Raw genomic sequence first — 11,593 nt, forward strand, 5'->3', positions numbered from 1 at the left:
ACATTTCCCTTCATTTCAAATATTTTCACAAAATAGCCTTTAATGCTGATATTAACTGTAAATTAAAGTAAAAATCATTTAATACAAGTCTAAAGTAAATTCTTAAGTTAAACCTAAACAAAAGTCAGTTGGATACTGAGGACTTACAGAGTGGCAAGGTAAAAGCCATTTTTGCCCCCCGCCCCCCTATAACTAGGCCACGTTTCTCGGTAAATGAGTCCTTCCTGGGGACTTGGAGAAAGGCCTGGGAGGGAGGAAGACTCCCTGCCTGGGGAGACAGGACAGGAGCACTAGGAGTGCCCGCCTTCCCTGGAGCCCCACCAGTCCGTCCCAGTCCCCCCAGCACCAGGGCCTGGACCTCCATGTCTGTGCTTTGGGCATGGCCATCCCATCCCCATTCTTCCCAAACCCAGCTGTGCCCTTCCTGACACAGTGAGCGCCTCTGCCTGTGAGCCCTGCCTCCCTGCCCACCCTCCTTTGCTGCAGAATAAACAGGAGTCACCAGGTGGATGGCACTGTTCTCAGCCCTCCTAAGGTTTTAACCAAAACCCCTGGAACTGAAAGGAAGGGCAGGGTTCTGCTGAAAAACGCTTGGTGTCCCCTGTGAGCTCTTCTTCCTGAACCCCTGCTCAGGGCATGAACTGCAGGTAATTCATTGATGTGGGTTCCAGTTCCTCCCTGGAATGCTTCTCAGTGTTTTCCTGGTTCTGTCTATCTAGTCACGGACAAGTGTCACGAAGTGAGGTAGGATCTGCCCAGGGACCTGTCAGGACCACATGAGCTTTGTTACTCACCTGGAGTCACAGAATTTGGCGGCCCCGCCCACAGGCTATCCTAGCCAATGAGGCATGGGTAAGAGATGGGGGCAGAGCTGGCCAGGCTGCTCAGGATCCTTAAATGGGTGGCCTTGGGGCCACAACCATCCATCTGAGTCCTCTGGACCTGCCACTGCTGACTGCACCTTCTCAGCTGCGTCCACCGCAGGTGAGTGCTTCTGCCAGGCCAGGCTGGGCTAGGCCACCCCAGGACCAGCCTGTCCACACCGTGGGGGACAGGATCCTAGGTCCCCAGTGGGAGTGATCCTCTCCATTGCTGGGCAGGACACAGCCGCCTGACCACAGCCCGTCCGCTGCTGGGCCTGCTGCTGCCTGACTGTGTCAGCTTCTGTGGAAGAGGCAGGAGTGTGGGTGGGCAGGGAGCAGGGCTGCGTTCCCCCAGGTCCTGCCTGCTTCCCCTGCCCCTTGTCCCTGGCCAGTGATCTGAGCCTCAGAAGAGCCTGGCCCTGTCAGGATGCAGAAGCTGGTGTGGGAGGGTGTCTCTGGGCTCCATCATGCCAGGTGAGCACTTCCCTGGTTGGGGAGAAGGGGGGGGGGATGGGTGGCCCAGGCCAGGTGGGGACAGCTGAGCCCTGGATGTCCTCCTGCCCATCTTCCCCTGGACGGGCCTTTAGGAAAGATTCCAATTCAAGGAGAGGCGGTTGGATGGCACACCTCACCCTGCCATACAGTAGTCAGGAAGGAGTGGGAAGTGGCCACCTAACTCCTGGGACCTCTGTCCCTACCTGGGCTCAGGAGTCCTCGTTAGGGAGGTTCCCCTGGGTCACCTCGGCACTGTTGCTAAATCCCTGGACCAGCCTTTACTTAGTTCTTTTTTGGAGCCTCAATATCCTGACCCATAAGCCACCCTCACAACCTTCTCCCAACCTAAATGATCTTTGCACATCCTGTTTCAAACCTGGAGTCCTTCTCCGGCTGCTTTTCCTTCCGTGACCGAATCCCATACCTCCATCTGGGCTGATTTTCTCCACCCAAATCCTCATCCTTCCTCCACAGTCCTTGTATAAGTACGTGCCGGGGGGTGAATTAAAAAAAATTTTTTTTTTTTATCTCACCATAGTGGCTATATGACTCAGAAAAAAGTATGATGGCCATTTAGAAGGATTGGTAATCAAAGATGCCTTCATTTTTCCTTCTTAGGTGTTGGAAACATGAATGTTTCAATCTTCCTGACTCTCCTTTTCTTGGGAATAGCCTCACCGTTTCCAAAGGTGGATCACAGTTTAGGCGCTCTATCAAACCTGTTTGAGGCAACAGCTGAAGAAGTATCTGACCTGGTTGGTAACATGTGAAACTGCCCAGAGGACCCTGAAGGGGAGGCTTCATCTATTGGGGGTTGATGGCAAAGAGTAGATTCTTCAGACCAGATCTTCCAAGGCCATAACTTCATTACCCCCGACCCCATTACTGACACAATAGAACATGAATCCTGATGTGTGGGGGCTGGAGAACAGCTCCCAGACATGTAAACCTTCCCTGGTCCCGATTTCTCCTCCTCTGTGTCTGCAAATCCCCCTGGTGAAGGTGAGTTCCTTAAATAGCAATACAATGACAGGTTATGTGTTTGCCTCTAGGTTGAAGACCTACTAGATGTCATCAATGATGCGTTGGTAGAGGATAGTCCCAATGTGCTTGATACGCACAGTCAGGAACAACGTGAAGAACCACAGAGCAATAGAACTGCAAGCCATCACACTGGTGACATCAGCCTGCTGATTAAACCACGCAAAAAAGTATTTGGCAAGGTTGGTAACCCCCACAGCTGTCCAGCGGGACACTGAAGAGAAGGGTCCATGCAGTTGGGGGTTCACAGCAGGGAGTAACTGCCATAAGGTCACAGCCCCGTTACTGACACCACCTGGCAGGCGTCCCTGCTGTGTGGGTGCTGGAGGACAGCGCCCAGATGGATAAAGCCTTCCCTAATGGTGGTTTGTCTTCTCCCTACAAATCCACTTGGTCAAGGTGAGCTGGTTGTAAATAAAAGTTAAATGCAGGTTATATGTTTCCTTCTAGATTAGAGGTACATCCAGGAGAGGATTGTTGGGGAAAAATTTCAAAGGTGCTGGAAAGAAAACTGTTGGAGGGTTTAAAAAAACAGTACCGAGATTGAAAACATTTGGAAAACGCATTGCAGAGGAGATTGTGGTAGATGTAATACTATCAGAGGGCTTGGGGGCAATTGCCAAAGCCATTGGAGAGAGTATTCTGGGAGTTAACAACTCTCCCGTGACCCCAGAGGACTCTGACTATGCGGATGAGGTGAGTGTGGCATGCAATGCTTCATATTTTATCCTCCCTGCTCACTCTCTACCTAAATCATATATTGCATTATAACATCCTATTTCTTTTCGCTTGAAGACCAATAAAGAATCCTAGGCAGAAGATGCTGTGATGCCGGAACCAGAAGCCCCAAAAGGGGACAGTACCGCCATGGTGATCCCCGGGCCTATAGATTCTAGACTGGAAGCCTATGGGCCTCCTGTGATGAGGAAATAGCTGCTTGGACCTGCTGCCCAGGAATTTATAGTATCACAGCCCTGGGTGCACCCAGAGACAAGGACCCAACACTGGGATTCCTGCCCCAAGTACCAGCTTTGATTTTTCAGGAGCAACTTTTAAAGTAACCACTGAAAGCTGAGCCCTGGAAAAGCCAATGTCCTTCACCCCCATCTTTGAAGCTATAATAGGCTCTTGCTGCCTGCTCTCCATATCCCCTTGGTTTGTGACCTGGGATGGAGGGCTGCCCTTCCCCCAGCACTTTGTGCTCCTTCCCCTTCCCCCATTGTGCGATCTGTAAGTAATAAATCTTGTGGCTTTGCTTTCCTCGTGAGAGTTAATCCAAACTGCGCCATCAATGAAAGCAACCCCAGGGTTTTCACTTCTCCAAGGTGGGAGCTGGGGACTGAGGGAGCTGCCTGCTGACCCGGCGGTGACATGGCTCCTCATCCGGCAGGTCATAATCTGCATGTCCCTAATGTCATACATCAGCTCTGGGCCCAGCACACCCTGTGAAGAACAGGTGTGCCCACGTGCAGCAGCTCTCTCTCCAAGAGGAAAGCAAAAAGAACCTGCCATAAACAATGGGAAAATCCTACCGTTTGTGACAAGGTTAGACCGTAAAGGCATTGTTATGCTCCGAGAAATATCAGAGCAAGTCAAATACTGTGTGATGTCTCTTCAATATGGAATCCAGCAAACAATCCAAGAAACTCAGAGAATCAGAAATCAGGCTTGTGGTTACCAAGGTGGAGGTGGGGACAGGGAACTGGAGGAAGGTGGTCAGAGGCAGGAGCTTCCAGGGGTCGGATAGTCAGTGTGTGGGACGGACATACAGCATGATGGCTGTGACTGCCACCGCTGTAAGGTGTATGGGAAAGTCATTAAGGAGGTAAATCTAAGAGATCTCATCACAGGACAAAACATTTCCCTTTCTTCTTTTCTTCTTTTTTTATCTACTTGAGAAGATAGATGGTAGCTGAATCTAATGCAGTAATTATTCCACAATAGATGGACATCAAACCATCATGATAAATATGCACATAGTCACAGAGCTCCTTATGCCTCCCGTTCCAGCTCTGCTTCTGAAATATAAACAGGTTCATAAAACAGATGCCATATTTAGAATTCCCATTCTAGATTGTGGAATCTGTACGTGCACACTGTCAGAACTGCCGTTAGATTTATTACCCTGCTCAAATTTCTGTTCTTAATTCTATGTTATGTGGAGACATCCATCATATTCTGTATATCATTCAAATTTCTCCAGATGAATCATGTCTTTGACCAGGTGAACCCACAGTGTATCATTGAATAGATGCTAATTTTTCAATTTCAAAACAACCACATCACTTCCTGCAATGCTTTATAACAAACTTGACTTGGAAATCCGTAAACTGAAAACTGTCTTAAACTCATCTTTTGCATGAGGTGGGTGGTATTAATCAAGTGTCTTGCCCTTCACCTGTGAAGGGAGGAATCTTGCAAATGAATGCTGGCCTCAGTATTCAATGTGGTTCTCCCTCTGTTGGTAGAGATTCAAACAAAATTACCTTCCAGTTCTATAAGAAAGGTAAGCATTTGTGTGTGTGTGTGTGTGTGTGTTTAAATATATATATTTAAATATATTTTTATTTATTTAAGAGAGGGAGGGAGAGAGACAGGAATATCACCAATGAAAGAGAATTACTGATTGGCTGTCTCCTGCACGCCACCACTGGGGAACTAGCTTGAAACCCAAGTATGTGCCTTGACCAGGAATTGAACTGTGACTTTGTTCATAGGTCTATGCTCAACCATGGAGTCACACATGCCATGCTCTATGTATATATTTATCAGAGCAAGTGGGAAAACACCATAACATACAGCTAGATGGACTCTTGGCTATGTAGGATTCAATACAGAATTTTAACATAGTTGTGTATTTTATACAAGTCACATCTGTGTGATATGTTGCCTTTTCACATTACTTGAACCATATGTCTATGATTTTATGTGTTTCAAAATAGAATTGGCCCTTGAACAACATGGAGTTAGGGGTACCAACAGCCTTTGCAGTAGAAAATGCGTGTATAATTTTTCCTCTTCCAAATCTATACTGAAAGCCTACTCATGGCGGGAAGGAAGTCTTATTAGGAACATGAACAGTCAGTTAACACAAGTATGTAAGTCACATGTATTATAATACTGTATTCTTACAATAAAGTAAGCTAGGGGAAAGGAAATTCTATGAAGAAGACATAAGGAAGAGAAAATACTTTACAGTGAAACTGCGTCGACAGTAAGCATGTTTAGGTATTAGATCATAGAGTCTAGGGGTGCAGGCATGGGCTCTCACTACATGCTTTATTTGCTGTGGGTGTCACACAGCTCACAGACAAGCACTGAGAAAACATGCTAGTCATGTTCTGAAGGCCTGCCTGGAACGCAAGTTGCAGGAGAAATGCTTACAAAGTGCACCTTGCTTATGATAATGGAAAAGCTGAGCTAGTTAAGTGCAAGACAATGACACCTGAAATAATAACAAGGGTCACAAGATGTCCAGTTTCTTTCACTTTAAGATAAAGTCACTGATGCATAATTATGAGATATTTTGCAGAATTGTGGTTCTGCAACCAGCAATTCTTGTTCTCAAACTATAACTGTGAATTGCTGATGTGCTGTCTTTTGGTCAAGAAGGAGAGATAACCTCAGGGTCTTGAAAGGAATTTAGGTGTTTGTCTTGCAGAAGGAATGAGTGTCTTTAAGGAAGTTATGACCAGTTCCTGATACCCAGGAGCCTCGCTGCACAAAATGTTACCTGTTACTGAGAAGCACAGACTCTCCCCTCAGTTCCCTAAACTCCCCTCCCTTACTCCCTGGCTGAGGGAACACTCCCTGCCTTTGCTTGTTGAGGAAGATGACATTGGGAGATCTTTCTCTCTGTCCTCTTGCTTTGCCCAAACCAAATAAACCTTCCTCTATCCATAAGCACCCGTGTCTCCATGATGGGATAAGGAACTCATAGTTTACAAGAACCTTCATTTTGTTTGGGAATTCAGTAACATCAGATTTTTACAAAAGAATCAAACTATGAGAAGAACACACAGTCCAAATCTTTGTTGTTCAATTGTCAACAATATATTTAAATGACTATACAATCTGATTTGATACAGCTTTTTCGATGTTTATCAACATTTCTTTAGTGATATAACTTTAAAAAATATTTATTGATTTGAGAGAGAGAGATAAAGAAAGAAAGGAAGAAAGAAAGAAATATCAGTTTGTTGTTCCACTTATTTATGCATTCATTGGTTCTGTCTTGTATGTGCCCTGACTGGAAATCCAACCCACAATCTTGGCATATTAGGATGACACTCTAATCAACTGAGCTACCTGGCCAAGAGAAGGCATGACTGTTTTAATGACATGAAAGGAGTCTTAAATTGGAAAAAATTATTAATAATAACTAGAGGCCCGATGCACAAAATTCATGCAAGAGTATGGTTAAACACTTCCCACCCACCCACCCACCCTTTCCCAACTTCCCTCTGAGGTTCTGCAGTGTGTTCTATGCTTCTATGTCTCTGGATCTACTTTGTTCATCAGTTTATTTTGTTCATTAGATTCCACATATGAGTGAGATCCTGTGACACTTGTTTTCTCTGACTGTCTCATTTTGCTTTGCTTAGCATCCAAGTCCACCATGCTGTCTCAAAGTATAAGAGATCATTCTTTTTTACTGCTGCATAATATTCCATGGTTGAAAGGGAAGTTAATAGCATTACAGGCCTACTTTAAGAAGCAATAAAACTCTCAAATAAACAATCTAACACCTAGAAGTACTAGAAAAAAAACAGCAAACAAAGTTCAGAGTAAGTAGAAGGAAGGGAATAATAAAGATCAACTGGAAATAAATGACATAGAGACTTAAAAAAATATAAACGATCAATGAAACCAAGTGTTGGCTCGGATTAAACAAGATTGAGGAGCCTTCAACCAGATTCATCAAAAAAAGAAAGAGAGAGGACCTAAATAAACATAATAAGAAATGAAAAAGGAAAAGTAACAACTGACATCACAGAAATACAAAGGGCTGTAAGAAAATACTCTGACAAATATATGCCAACAACTTGAATACACTGGAAGAAATTCCTAGAAACATACAATCTTCCAAAACTCAATCAGGAAGAATTGGAAAACCTGAATAGACTGATAACAATGAATGAAATGAAAGCAGCAATGAAAAAACAAACACAACACAAAACCCAACAAACAAAAGTCCTGGTCTGGGTGGCTTCACAGGCAAATTTTCAAATAAGAGCTAACACCCACCCTTCTCAAACCATTCCAAAAAATACAAGAGGAGGGAAGACTCCCAATCTGTTTTACCAGGCCAGCATTAAACTAATTCCAAAACCAGATAAAGACACTACAAAGAAAGAAAATTATATGCCAATATTCCTGAAGAACATAGATGCTAATATCCTTAACAAAATAGCAAATTGGATCCAGCAATACATTAAAAAGATCATATAAGTGGTATTTATTCTGGGGATGCAAGATTGGTACAATATTCTCAAATCAATAAATGTTATCCTATCTAATAAAAGAGAAACATGGTAATTAGCGTACAACTGCTACCCTTCCCATTGGCTAATCAGGGCAATATGCAAATTAACTGCCAGCCAAGATGGCGGCCAGCAGCCAGGCAGCTTGAAATTAACATGAGGCTTGCTTGCTTCAGTGACGGAGGACTCCAACGTTCCCCGCCTGCTGCTGCAAGCCTCTGAGCTGCAACTCTAAGCAACTATGTAACAAATATAGAAGCTAAATAAAACCCCAGAAACCTGCTTTAGTCACCCGGCTTCAGCCAGCAGGATTGCAACATTGTAAGCAAAGGCCCGAAACCTACTTTCAGCAGCGGAGGCCTAAGAGCTGGAGCCAAGCCTCAAAGCTAAAGCTGGCCCAGAATAAAAAAAAAGAAAAGAAAAAAAGGAGCGGTTGGGAGCTTCAGTCACCCCCAGCCTGAAAACAGCCCTCAGGCCCTCACCAAGACTGACCAGGCACCCCAGTGGGGACCCCCACCCTGAAGGGTGTGTGACCAGCTGCAAACAGCCATCATCCCCTCACCCAGGCTGGCCAGGCACCCCAGTGGGGACCCCCACCCTGATCCAGGACACCCTTCAGGGCAAACCAGCCGGCACCCACCCGTGCACCAGGCCTCTACCCTATATAGTAAAAGGGTAATATGCCTCCCAGCACCGGGATCAGCGGAGCTGCGAGGCCTCCCGGCACCAGGATCAGTGTGACGGGGGCAGCGCCCAACCCCCCTGATCACCCTGCGGCTCTGTGTGTGACAGGGGGCGGGGCCACAACCTCCTTATCCACCCTGCTCTGTTCGTGACAGGGTAAGGCGCCCCAACCCCCTGATCAGCCCTGCTCTGTGCCTGATAGGGGGGAGCTCCCCAACCCCCTGATTGCCCTGCGGCTCTGTGCGTGAGAGTGGCGGCGCCCCAACCCCCTGATGGGCCCTGCTCTGTGTGTGACAGGGGGCAGTGCCCCAAGCCCCTGATAGGCCCTGCTCTGTGAGTGACAGGGGGCAGTGCCCCAACCCCCTGATTGGCCCTGCTCTGTGCGTGACAGAGGGTAGCTCCGCAACCTCCCCATCGACCCTGCCTTGAGTGTGATAGGGGACGGTGCCCCAACTCCCCAATCGGCCCTACCCTGAGCATGACTGAGGGTGGCATCACAACCTCCCGATCGCCCTGCTCTGTGCATGACAGGGGGCAGCGCCCCAACTCCCCAATCGGCCCTGCTCTGAGCCCGACCAGGGGCTGCACCTAGGGATTGGGCCTGCCCTCTGCCACCCGGGAGCAGCCCTAAGCCAACAGGTCGTTATCTCCCGAGGGGTCCCAGACTGCGAGAGGGCACAGGCCGGGCAGAGGGACACCCTTCCCCCCCGAGTGCACAAATTTTTGTGCACCAGGCCTCTAGTCCTATCTAATAAAAGAGAAACATGCAAATTGACCATAACCCTGACACACTTCCCATTGGCTAATCAGCAGGATATATGCAAATTAACTGCCAACCAAGATGGCGGCCGGCAGCCAGGCAACTGACGTGAACAGGAGGCTTGCTTGCTCCAGTGATGGAGGAAGCCAAGGTTCCCCGCCTGCCCCTGCCTGCCTCTGAGCTGCAACTCTAAGAAACAATGTTGCAAATATAGAAGCTAAACATTCCCCAGAAACCTGCTTTCAGCCAGCCGGGCTTCTGCCAGCAGGATTGCAACAGTGTTTCAATTATAGAACCCAAACAAACCCAGATCCCTGCTTTCAGCAGTGGAGGTCTCATAGCCAGAGCCGAGCCTCAGAGCTAAAGCCGGCTCTCAGCTCCAGTAGCAGCCATAGAAGGTAAATAAATCCCAAAATTTAAAAAAAAGAAAAAAAGGAGAGGTTGGGAGCCTCAGTTGCCCACCAGCCTGAAAACAGCCATCATCCCCTCACCCAGACTGGCCAGGCACCCCAGTGGGGACCCCCTCTCTGAAGTAACAAGATGGCGGCTAATTTGCATACTGAAGGCTGGCGGTAGTGGGCAAGGCTGTCTGCAGTCCGGGACGGATCTGTGACCCTGCCGGGCGGGGGGCAGTGCTTGAGGCTGTCCACAGTCCGGGACCCAGATCTGTGACCTGGTGGGCTGGGGGCAGTGCTTGAGGCTGTCCACGGTCCGGACCCGAATCTGTGACCTGGCGGGTTGGGGGGAGTGCTTGAGGCTGTTGGCGGTCTGGGACCCGGATCCATGGCCCTTCCCAGTGGGGCGGCAGCTCGCACAGGGGCGGATTGGCAGGGGTTGGGCAGGGCAGGACGCCTGGCTACCCCCAGCCCCAGTCACTCTGCGCAGGTAGCAGCACAAAGAGCCTCTGGACAGGGGAGGCAGGCCGGCGGAGGGCGGCCTGTACTCCCCACATGGCGGTGGTGACAGCTGTGAGAGCGAGCGCCAAGTGGAGCCTGCAGGCCATCAGCTCCCAGGAGTGGCTGCGCAAGATCCGCCTCCTGGCCCAGAAGGTGCAGGATCGCAGGGACAGCCACTGTGGCGGGCCAGACTGACGTCCTCCTGGCCGCACCACGGGGGTTTGCGGATCTGCAAAGCCAGAGGCCTCCAGTGTGCACACCCCCCCCCCCCGCCATCGTGCGAACATCCCTCAGCACACTGTCACCCTCCCGCGCCTGCAACAGTTGCAAACCAAGGCGTGCACAAGTTCCCCCGCCTCTCCACTGCACTTCCATCAACCCAGCATGCCTAACACCCCCACAGGATGTGCACACATCCCCTCTGATGTGCTCACGTCCTTTGGAGAGTGCCTGGGTGTTCTGGGTGCTGAGGGTGGGCACCTGTGAGATGACAGTGAGAGGGCAAAGTGGTGATGCCCTGTTCCCACAGAGGCCAGTGCAGCTACGAGATCACCTCTGGGGGGTTAATGCAGGTGCTGAGGCAGGAGCAGGTGCAGACAGACACACCTGGTGGGCGCGGGTGGCCCTCGCTGAGGTGGCTTCGGTCAGCGTTCAAGATCAAGAACCCAGAGGCGGAGAGGAATTCCGTCCTCTCAGTGAAACAGTGGGCTAGTCGGGGCGACTGTAGAGGAGGAATGTGCACTTTGGGTGCCAGCACCCATGAGCGAAGGCTGCCCTGACTGAGCCTCGCTTGCTTGGGGCCTAGCTCACTCCTGCTGGGCAGCAGGTGACAGGGCTTGCTTTTCTGAATTAATGAGAGAAAACGTTGATTTTCCTGCTGCCCACGAAGGTGGAAAGTGAAGTGGGGAGACATGTGGGGAGTGAACGAGGTTCCCTGTCTGGGGGTTCCAAATCTACTGTTGGTTTCTTTCACCACTGACTAGAGATATACAAGGTGTCCCCCCAAAATGTATACACACTTTGATTACCTACTAATTCCAATGGTTTTTAGCATAAGAAAGAAACAACAATGGAGCTGTTATCTGTTAAAAGTGTGGGCACAAACAGGTAGTTGGACATTCCCTGAGGGGTCTCAGATTGGAGAGGGTGAAGGCCAGACTGAGGGGGCCCTTTCCCCCCTACCCCAGTGCATGAATTTCATGCACCGGGCTACTAGTATATTATATAAACAAAATGAAAGATGAAAATCACACGATCATATCAGTAGATGCAGAAAAAGCATTTGATAAAATCTAGCACCCATTTATGATAAAACTCTCACCAGAGTGGGAATAGAGGGATCATACCTCAACATAATAAAGCCATATGACA

The 11,593-nt window shown here is 48.7% G+C and overlaps 1 long non-coding RNA gene across 1 annotated transcript; it reads left to right on the top strand.

Moving 5' to 3' along the window:
• Window positions 1-946: 946 nt before the first annotated feature.
• LOC132212732 (uncharacterized) lies at window positions 947-3,080 on the top strand. Its single transcript, XR_009447774.1, has 4 exons — window positions 947-984; window positions 1,977-2,113; window positions 2,411-2,581; window positions 2,850-3,080. It is a non-coding gene; the product is annotated as an uncharacterized LOC132212732 (long non-coding RNA).
• Window positions 3,081-11,593: the final 8,513 nt, after the last annotated feature.

Source organism: Myotis daubentonii, chromosome 11 (genome assembly GCF_963259705.1).
Source record: "Myotis daubentonii chromosome 11, mMyoDau2.1, whole genome shotgun sequence".
NCBI classification, from domain to species: domain Eukaryota; kingdom Metazoa; phylum Chordata; class Mammalia; order Chiroptera; family Vespertilionidae; genus Myotis; species Myotis daubentonii.